We start from the raw sequence: 10965 nt of genomic DNA, 5'->3' as shown, positions 1-10965 counted from the left end.
GTACAGCAAAGTGACCCAGCCATACATACACATACATTCTTTTTCTCAGATTATCCTCCATCGTGTTCCCTCACAAGTGACTAGATACAGTTCCCTGGGCTGTACAGCAGGATCTCATTACCACCTAGTTCTTGAAATCATATACCATCATGTCTGTTTTATTCTTTTCATTAGAAGCGAATCACCATCTGGAAGAACCATGACTCTAAAAGATACATGTATCCCGATGTTCATTGCAGCACTATATACAATAGCCAGGAGTGGAAGCAACCTAAATGTCCATTGATAGAGGAATGGATAAAGAAGATGTGGTACATATATACAATGCAATATTACTCAGCCACAAAAATATGAAATAATGGCATTTGCAGCAACATGGATGGACCTAGAAATTATCATATTAAGTAAAGTTAGACAGTGAGAAGCAAACATCATATGATATCACCTATATGTGAAATCTAAAAAAAGAATACAAATGAACTTATTTGCAGAAAAGAAAGAGACTGGGAGTTCCTTTCATGGCTCAGAGGTTAATGAACCCAGCTAAGATCCATGAGGTCGTGGGTTTGATCCCTGGCATTGCCACAAGCTGCAGCATAGGTTGCAGATGTGGCTCAGTTCTGGGGTCGCCATGGTGCAGCATAGGCCTGTAGCTGCAGCTCTGATTCACCCCATTCCCATATGGGGGTGGGAACTTCCATATGCTGCAGGTGTGGCCGTAAAAAGAAAAAGCAAACTGAGCATTATTAACTGAGGGCAAAGCAAAAATTATGAACTTTACGATGTGATGCATTATAAGACACACAACCCCATCAATGAAGTTTTCTTTCTTTTCTAACTGCTTACTGAAATATCATTCACACACAAGACAGTTCACCTGTTTAAAGTGTAGAGTTGAATAGGCATCACCAGAATCCAATTTTAGAACATTTTCATCACCCCAAAAAGAAGCTCTGTACCCATCAGCAGAAAAACTCACATATCCTCCTCTGTTGCCCCTGTACCCAGACAACCTCTAATTTACTTTATGTTCCTATAGATTTGCTTATTCTGGACATTTCATATAGAGAAAATAACATAATATGTGACCCTTTGTGACTGACTTCTTTCACTTACTTAGTATATTTTCAAGATTCATTCACGCCTCAGTATTTCATTCCTTTTCACGGTCCAACCATATCCTATCACATGGAATGAAATGCATCACATCTTATTTATCTATCAGTTGGTGGACATTTGGGTTGTTTCTATTTTTCTTTTTTTTTTTAAAATTTTTATGAGGATGCTGTTGTGAGTATTTGTGTACAAGTTTGGGGGTTGACTTTTTTTTTTTTTTCATTTGTCTCTTGGCTGTACACCTCAAAGTATAATTGCTGGATCATATGGAAACTCTGTTTCATACTTTTTTATTTCGAATGAAAAGATTGTTTTACTTTTGTCTTTTATTCTATTAATGGTATATATTATTGCCATGCTATTTTTAAAAGACTTTGTGGTTTTTTTAGAGCAGTTTCAAGTCCACCACAAAATTGAGAAGAAGGTGTAGAGATTTCCCATGCCATCACCACAGGCATAGTGTTCCCTCCTCCTCTTTATCAACATCCCCCCCCCCGGAGTGGCACATTGGTTACAACTGATGAACCTACGTGCCACATCATAATCCCCCAAAGTCTATAGCTTACATTATGGTTCGCTTTTGGCATGGTGTATTCTGTAGGTTTGCACATACATCTGTCATATGAAAATACTCTGTATGAAAGTCTTCTGTGCTCCAATTATTCATCCTTCCCTTTCACCCCAAGCCCTGCAAACACACTGATTTTTCACTCTCTCCATCATTTTGCCTTTTCCAAAATGTCATAGAGCTAGAATCATAGAGTAGGTAGCCTTTTCAGATTGTCTTCAATCGCTTAGCAACATGCATTTAAATTTCCTTCCATAGATTTGGTATATATACACAATGGAATACTACTCAGCCGTTAAAAAGAATGACATAATGCCATTTGCAGCAACATGGATGGAACTAGAGACTCTCATACTGAGTAAAGTAAGTCAGAAGGAGAAAGACAAATACCATACGATTTCACTTATATCTGGAATCTAATATATGGCACAAATGAACCTTTCCACAGAAAAGAGAATCATGGACTTTAAGAATAGACTTGTGGTTGCCAAGGGGGAGGGGCAGGAAGTGGGGTGGATTGGGAGCGTGGGGTTAATAGATGCAACTATTGCTTTTGGAATGGATTAGCGATGAGATCCTGCTGTGTAGCACTGGGAACTATGTCTAGTCACTTATGATAGAGCATGATAATTTGAGAAAAAGGAATGTATGCATGTACGTGTAACTGGGTCACCATGCTGTACTGCAGGAAAAAAAAAATTGTACTGGGGAAATAACAATTAAAAAAGAAAAAAAATACACGTATTTAAAAAAAAATTTCCTTCTATTTTTTTTTTCATGGCTGGATGGTTTATTTTGTTTTAGTGCTGCAGAATATTCCATTGTCTGGATACACCACAGTTTGTCTATTCACTGACCTACTGAAAGACATTTTGCTTGCTTCCAGTTTGGGCAGTTATGAATAAATTTCTGTAGACATCCATGTGTAGGTTTTAGTGTGGACATAAGTTTTCCACTCCTTTGGCTGTCAAAGGGCACAGTTGCTGGCTTGGAGGTTAAGAGTATATTTAGTTTTATACGAAACTGCCAATCTGTCTTTCAAAGCAGCTGTGCAGTTTTGCATCCCTACCAACAATGAATGAGAGTTCCTGTTGCTCCACATCCTCACCAACATTTAGTGTTGTCAGTGTTCTGTATTTTGAACATTCTAATAGGTATGTAGTGAGACCTTATTGCTGTTTTAATTTGCATTTCCCTGATGACTTTGGAGGTGGAAGGTCTTTCATATGCTTATTTGCCATCTGTATATCTTCTTTGGTGAGATGACTGTTTAAGGACTTCGGCCCATTTTAAAAATTAGGTTGTTCTGGAGTTCCCGTTGTGGCTCAACAGTCAGCAAACCTGACTAGCGTCCATGAGGATGCTGGTTCAACCTCTGCCCTTGTTCAGTGGGTTAAGGATCCAGCATTGTTGTGAGCTGTGGTGTAGGTCGCAGATGCACCTCGGATCTGGTGTTGCTGTGGCTGTGACATAGGCCGGAGGTTATAGCTCTGATTGGACCCCTGGCCTGGGAACCTCCATATGCTGTGGGTGTGGCCCTTAAAAAAAATTAGGTTGAAAAAGAAAATTAGGTTGTTTGTTTTCTTATTGAGTTTTAAAAATTTTTTGTGTGTTTGGATAACATTCCTCTGCCAGATGTGCCTTCTGCAAATATTTTCTCCTATTCTCCAGCTTGTCTTCTCATTCTCTTGACACTGTCTTTTATGAAGCAGATGTTTTTATTTTTAGTGAAGCCCAGCTTATCAGTCATTTCTTTCATGAATTACACCTTTGATGCTGTGTCTAAAAAAAGGCATTACCATACTCAAGGTCATCTGGTTTTCTCCTGCTTTTTCTTCTTGGAGTTTTATAGTTTTGTGTTGTACATTTAGGTCTAAGATTGCTTTTGAGTTAATTTCTATGAGGGGTGTAAGGTTTGTGTCTAGAATCTTTTTTTCATGCAAATATCCAGTTGTTCCAGCACCCTTTTTTGAAAAGACTATCTTTGCTCCATTGTATTGCCTTCACACCTTTGTCAAAGGTCAGTTGACTGTATTTGTGTGGGTCTTCTTCTGGGCCCTCTCTTCTGTTCCTTTGATGTGTTTGTCTGGTCTGTCCCTAGCACCACGTGTCTAGAAGACCATAGCTTTATAGTAAGTCTTTACTTTGAGTAGTGTTAATCCTTCAATTTTTATTTTTGTCCTTCAGACTGTGTTGGTTATTCATGGTCTTTGGCGTCTCAGTATAAACTTTAGAATTAGTTTGTTGCTATCCTCAAAATAACTTGCTGTGCTTTTTACAGGAATTTCATTGAATCTATAAATCAAGTTAGGAATACCTGACATCTTGACAACACTGAGCTTTCCTACCCATGAACATAAAATATCTCTCTATTTAGTTCTTCTTTGATTTCATTCATCAGAGTTTTTTAGTTTTCCTCATATAGATCATATACATATTTTTTTGTAGATTTATCCTTGAGTATTTATTTTTGGGGGGTAATAATGTAAATAATGTGTTTTTCATTTCAAAGTCCACTGTCCATTGCAGGCATATAGAAAAACAGGAGACTTTTGTATATTAACTTTGTATCCTGTTACTTTGCTATTAATTGTTTATTAGTTGCAGGAAGTTTTTTTTTTAAATCAATTCTCTTGGATTTTCTATATGGATGATTATTAATCTGAAAATGAAGACAGTTCTATTTCTTCTTTCCCAAGATGTATCCTTTTGATTCCTTTTTCTTGTCTTATTTAATTAGCTAGGATTTCCAGTACAATGTCGAAAAGGAATGTTGAGAGGGGACACCCTTGCCTTCTTCCTAATACATTTAATATTTTAAGGAACGGCCAGATTATTTTCCAAAGTGGCTGCACCATCTTACATTCCCATGAGCAATGTATGAAAGTGGGAAGTTTTGTCAAATATGTTCAGTCAAGCCTTAGGCCTAACTTTCAGTTTACAGGAAACATTGATGGGAAAACAGTTAATGGACACCATGATGAAGCCATCAGAAAAATCCAGAAAGTGAGACCTTCTATAACTGATCTCTTCAAAAAGTCAGCCAGTCAATATCCTGAGAAAAAGAGGAGTGAAGGAGGCTGTTTTATTTTAATTTTTTAAAAATATTCATGTGCAATTTATTTGTCTAAGAGCTTATACAGATTATTTAATTCTTACAAATATCTCCATCATTTTACATTTACCAAAATTGAAGGTGGTCATATTGTTTTTTTTTTTTTCCGCTATACAGCACGGGGACCAAGTTACACATACATGTATACATACTTTTTCCTCCCATTGTTCTGTTGCAGTGTAAGTATCTAGACATAGTTCTCAATGCTACACAGCAGGATCTCATTGTAAATCCATTCCAAAGGCAATAGTTTGCATCCATTAACCCCAAGCTCCCGATCCCTCCCACTCCATCCCTCTCCCCCCAGGCAGCCACAAGGCTATTCTCCAAGTCTGTGATTTTCTTTTCTGTGGAAATGTTCATTTGTGCTGTATATTAGATTCCAGTTATAAGTGATATCATATGGTATTTGTCTTTGTCTTTCTGACTTATTTCACTCAGTATGAGAGTCTAGTTCCATCCATGTTGCTGTAGATGGCATTATGTTGTTCTTTTTTATGGCTGAGTAGTATTCCATTGTGTACATATACCACATGAAGGAGGCTATTTTAGATTAAAAGATACTAAAGAAACATAATAACCAAATCTAATGTGAAAACTTAACTAGCTCCTGGTTAGAACACAACAACTCGAAAAGACATTTTTAGGAATTCCCATTGTGGTTCAGTGGTAACAAATCCAACTAGTATCCACAGGACATGGGTTTGATCCCTGGGCTCAGTGGGTTAAGGATCTGGCATTGCCTTGAGCTGCAGTGTAGGTTGAAGTCGCAGATGCAGCTTGGATCTGGTGTTGCTGTGGTTATGGTGTAGGCTGGCAGCTGTAGCTCCAATTTAACCCCTAGCCTGAGAACTTATAGATACTGTGGGTGTGGCCCTGAAAAAAAAAAAAGAGACATTTTTGGAATAAGTGCAGATATTAATAGCAATAAGGAAGTATAAAATTTCTTAGATATGATATTAATATTGTGGTTAAATGGGAGGAGAACATTCTTATTTTTAAGAGATGCACCTGAATTATTATGGACTTTAAGTGTCATGATATCTGCAACTTCTTTCAAGTTTTTTTAACAATCTCTCCAATCTCTCTGTCTCTGTCTCTCTCTTATACACACAGATAAAGCAAGTAATGAAAAACACTGGTTTTCATTTTTTTTTAAAGTCTTAGTGAGGTATTTACAATGTTTACAGTTTACAATGTGATAATTTCTGCTGTACAACTAGGTGATTCAGTTATATATATACATATATATGTGTATGTATCTATCTATATATATATATAGATATAGATGTATACACACACAAACCCATTCTTTTTCAGATCCTCTTCCCATCTAGATTATCACAGAGTATTTGGTTTATTTTTAAATAGAGTTGATGAATATGTGTACGCGTGCTCAGTATATATCACTGCTTCAGCTTTTGTGACTATTGACATTCTTCATAATAAAAAGTTGGAAAGGAAGGAGGTAATAAGCTCCATGGTTTATAATTTTAGCTTTGTGCCTGCAGCTAGACGGCAAACCTGGAAAGTCTGGGGCCCAGTTTGCACCTGTCTAGCCCCTGTCCCAAGCCTAGGGCCCAGCACCTTCAAGGTTTCTGGCAATGATGCCTCCACACAGATGTTTAATCACTAACCAGGAGACAGCAGAGGCGCTCACACAGACTAGCAATTCCAAAAGCGTCATTGAAGTGGAGGAGATACTGACATCCTTCACTCTTTAGAGCTCTAGTTTGGAAAATGAGTGGGTGGTAATTGCAGCCATGGTCCCAACTCCTGCCAGCAAAAACCACCTTTATCAACTTTGCTCCCAGAACCGTTACTGCAAAAGAAAACAGACATACACCAGCATCCCAATTAGCATCACTCATGTTGACTGCTGCTATGTCCCAAGCTGAAGCAAGCCAGCTAAGTAATATCCCCAAACAAAACAGACCCCCTGGGGTACTGAACTCTTACGGTCCTGAAAGACACTTTGCGGGGGAAAGTTCTTGGCATAAAGCACCATTCCAGTACAGAGTGGGAGTTTCCAAGACTTGCCCTGGTGGAGGGTGAGTTCTGGGGGATGAAACATCACTGTCACCTGGGCCAACGAAAAACCACCCTTATCTAATAGTCATCTCAGCTGTCCATTCTTTTCTTGACCCCCCCACTGCCAGGAGATGGACAAGACGCGTCTTCTGCCAGAGCGGCTTTTTTCACTTTGAAGCACAAGTCACTTTTTCTTCCTCCCGTCTTGTTTTCAGGAGTATGGAGTACATGCTGGAAGGATAACATGTGCCGTAGGAGAAAGAGCACCTAAGTGCTTGAACGAGACACATCTATGTGGTCTTTCCTCATTGAAAGAGAGCACATCTCAAATCTCCAGGAGACTCCTAATTTCTAATGTTCTGTCTTGTTATTCCTGTAAAGTGGTCGAATGTTCTATTCTTTTGTCTCCAGATGGAATCTGTTTCTCAGAGGACTTATCTCTAATCCCCTGTGATACAGACATCCTTTCTCATACACGGAGTTCCGTGAGTTTTTGGAAAGTGTTGTTGCCATGGAAGTTGTGGCAAAACAAGGATGGTCTGTTTTCCTGATGGAGAACATCTTTGTTTTTTTCAAAGGGTCTGACCTTGAGCTCTGAGTTGCAGGAATAGCATGGGCTGACGTTTTCTACACCTTCAACATAGGTTTTCTGACTTGCTCTCAGTCCAGCAGATATGAAACTTTGCTTCCAAACATGTGACCATTTCTGTGTCCACACGCCGCCTGTATTAATAACCAGAGTCCTGGAATTCATTTAGTTAACAGAATTCAAACTTTGTAGGCACCGTACTGATCCTCATTCAGATTTCTGGGAGTACTAAAGCAAACTCTATTAAATTTCACATAGGGGAGGAGTTCCCGTCATGCCACAGCGGAAACGAATCCGACTAGGAAGCATGAGGTTGTGGGTTTGATCCCTGGCCTCACTCAGTGGGTTAAGGATCCAGCGTTGCTGTGGCTGTGGCGTAGGCTGGCAGCTGTAGCTCCGATTAGACCCCTAGCCTGGGAACCTTCATATGCCGTGGATGCGGCCCTAAAAAAAAAAAAAAAAGACAAAAAGACAAAAAAAAATTCACATAGGGGAAAGAAAACTGACACAAAAATGAAGTGACTTACCTCTGGTAGTATTTCCTAAGATTTCAGAGAAAAGAGATCCATGTTCTAGCAGATTTGGTGAAACTGCACACCAGAGCGCTCTCCTTCGGAAGGCCATGCAAATGAACGTATTGAAGGATTAGGAAGGTCCAGCAGGAAAGAAATCTGTTTAACTTGGTTTAATTCAATGTTTGCTACATTTGTTGGCCCACAAAAATGTCTTTTAAAAATTGTATAACGTCAGGCGTTCCTGTTCTGGCTCAGCGGGAGTGAACCCGACTAGTAACCATGAGGATGTGGGTCCCTGGACTTGCTCAGTGGATTAAGGATCCAGCGTTGCTGTGAGCTGTGGTGTAGGTCGTGTAGATCACAGACATGGCTTGGATCCCACAGTGTAGGCTGGCAGCTGCAGCTCCGATTCGACCCCAAGCCTGGAAACTTCCAAATGCTGCAGGCGTAGCCCTAAAAAGCCAAAAAAAAAAAAAAAGCCTATCAGGTTTTCCTCTCCACTTGTTCTTTAGTGCTTATCTCCACCACTGGCCTGCCAGTCAGAAGTGACATTGTTGTATGTTCTTCTCTCCTTGGAGAAACAAGATTTTAATTTACAATCTCTGCTCTCCGAGAGGCTGAAAAATATTATTCTTCCATAGATTCCGTGGCTTGTTGTGGTTGCTGGCATGGGAGTGACATTGTCTTGTGACTTCGCACACCCTAAAGCCAGAGTGGAAGCCCCTGTAGGACCCCCTTAATGCCCCCAAATGCCCCTGCTCTGACCACTGCTGAGAGAGGATGGTTCGCAGAAAAAGATACTCAATGGCTCAGTTGAACCCCTGTCTCCAGAGTGAATCGCCATGAGAACCGAGTATCTTCGCAGAGATTCCTTTTAAAGGTACCTTGAAAATATATGGGTCACATTCTTAACCACTTCTTCTGTGCTTTCTGGTGAGTGACCACGTTACTGCACACATTCCTACATAAAGCCCAAACCCGGGAGTGCCTCGTTGGGTGGATGTAGCCAAGAAGATGTCCCTGAGGGTCTTTTGTCTCCTGAAGGGCAGTGGGCTTGGCTTTGCTTCCTTTCTTTCTTTCTCCTCTCTCTGTGATTGAAACAAAGAAGCAAAACCAAAACAACCCCCGCAAACTAATCATCTGCTGTACTGAAAGCTTCCATGTCACCCCAGAAAGGCAAATATAAGTCGATCTGTTTGCCAGTTTTACCCTGCATCTGGCACATATGGATATAGTGTATTCTCTCCATGTAGAAGCAAACCAACCTATATCACAGTAAAATGCGATGGGTACCCAGTTCCTCAGATATGTTCACTGACCCCAAAGGGAGTTTCTCACGCTGGTTAATCTCGAGATCACTAGCTGTCCTTCTGAATTGTAAATACCAGCGAGTTTCCCTCTTTTATTACCTTATTAGAATGCTATTATATAATTTTAGCCACATGTATTCTTTTCATTTCTTTGACCCCATTATGTTCTTGAGCCCACACTCGGATAATGAAAGGAACACTTAGATTAAAAATAAATAAGTATAAATAGGCATTGTGTTCTGTACCCGTCAGTAACCCCCCATTTCATACCTTAGGAGGACATCTCTTTATTCTTGAAATTCCTTGTTGAGAGTTGAGCTCTGCAGAAAGTTAAGTAGGGACTTGAAGTGGTTTATATCTGACGATGTGTTCTCGTTAGCACCTGCTTGGTAAGTTGAGAGAAGATGTCCCGGCTTCTCTCAAGAACCTGATTCTCCCCTGAGATGTGAGGAGCTAATGTGCATTCAGCTGAACTAGAGCATGAACGTATTTAGGTCAAATTAGGGTTGGACAGAGACGTAAGCTCTCAAGTGGGATTCGATCATCAGTGAACTACAGTCACACTCATCTTCCGGGCTCTGATGGAAATCTATTTTCCTCTGGCCCATGGAGGGTCCTGAAGCAAAGAGCTTTCGATCAAGGGCAGACATTAGCATTTCTGGCGTTTACTTCTGATCATCTAGAGTCATGGGTTTAAGGCTGAATAGATCTCGCGAGGGATTCCGTCATATCAGTGAAGGAGGTGCATTAAAGAGGCAAGAAAAACAGTATTGCAACGAGTGGAGGGGGAACAAGAGAAACTTAGGAAGTTCCAAAGCAGAAGCAGGTTGGGATATAGTCCTAGACAGACAGGACTTACTTCACAAGACAAGGGGAGAGCTGAGCAATCAACACTAGAGGCCAAGATAAGAAGGAGTGAGTCCTGTTTGATGAGCCCCCGAGACTCTGCTCTTTGTGAGCATGTGCTGGACCAGAATAAAAAGTCTCAAACCAGGAGGCCACGTGCATCCGCCCAGTTCATTAGCAGGCAGCCTTGTCTAAAGAGCAATATCCCAGATAAGGCTAATTTGTGGGTCATTATGCTTTCAGTACTGGCCGAGGGTTTTTCAGGATCAAAAGTATCTTAACATATGTAACCTGCAAATCATTAGGGGAGGAGCAAAGAGAGCTGCCCTCTGGACCCTGGAGGCAGAAGTCGGCCAGGGAAATGGGGCTTGGCTCCATGCTGTGCCCCTGCTATTACTCTTAGGCCAGCAGATCAGGGCTGTTGGTTACCCTTCAACCTGAGTGGGGCATGGATCCATAGATGTCAGTGAACCTCATAAAAAAATCCTGGGAAAGCTGTTTGAGCCAGAGCTGTCACTTAAGCAATTTAGTATGTCCGGGGGCACAGCTACCTTTATGGCCCCACTTGGCTTGTGTGCAGTCCTTGCGTGATTAAAGAGAGGATAGAATTTATGTCCTTTGGACAACGGTATCCAGCCACGTAAGATGAGGATATGGGTTATTTCCTAAGAGTATTATCAACCTGAGCATGATTTGTGGCTGGCTTTCTCCTGCCGCTTTCTGGAGAAGCCCCCACCTTACCCTGGCAAAAAATACAGTCTTTGCCTCGAGGGTTTCTAAAACCAGTTTCAATCTGAGATAGCGGCAGCCTGAAGCCAAACGTCCCAGTGCCTCCTCTCAGACAGTGAGACTTTGTGCAAAGAAACGTCCATGGT

Source organism: Phacochoerus africanus, chromosome 12 (genome assembly GCF_016906955.1).
Source record: "Phacochoerus africanus isolate WHEZ1 chromosome 12, ROS_Pafr_v1, whole genome shotgun sequence".
NCBI lineage: Eukaryota > Metazoa > Chordata > Mammalia > Artiodactyla > Suidae > Phacochoerus > Phacochoerus africanus.
This window is presented reverse-complemented; position numbering follows the sequence as displayed.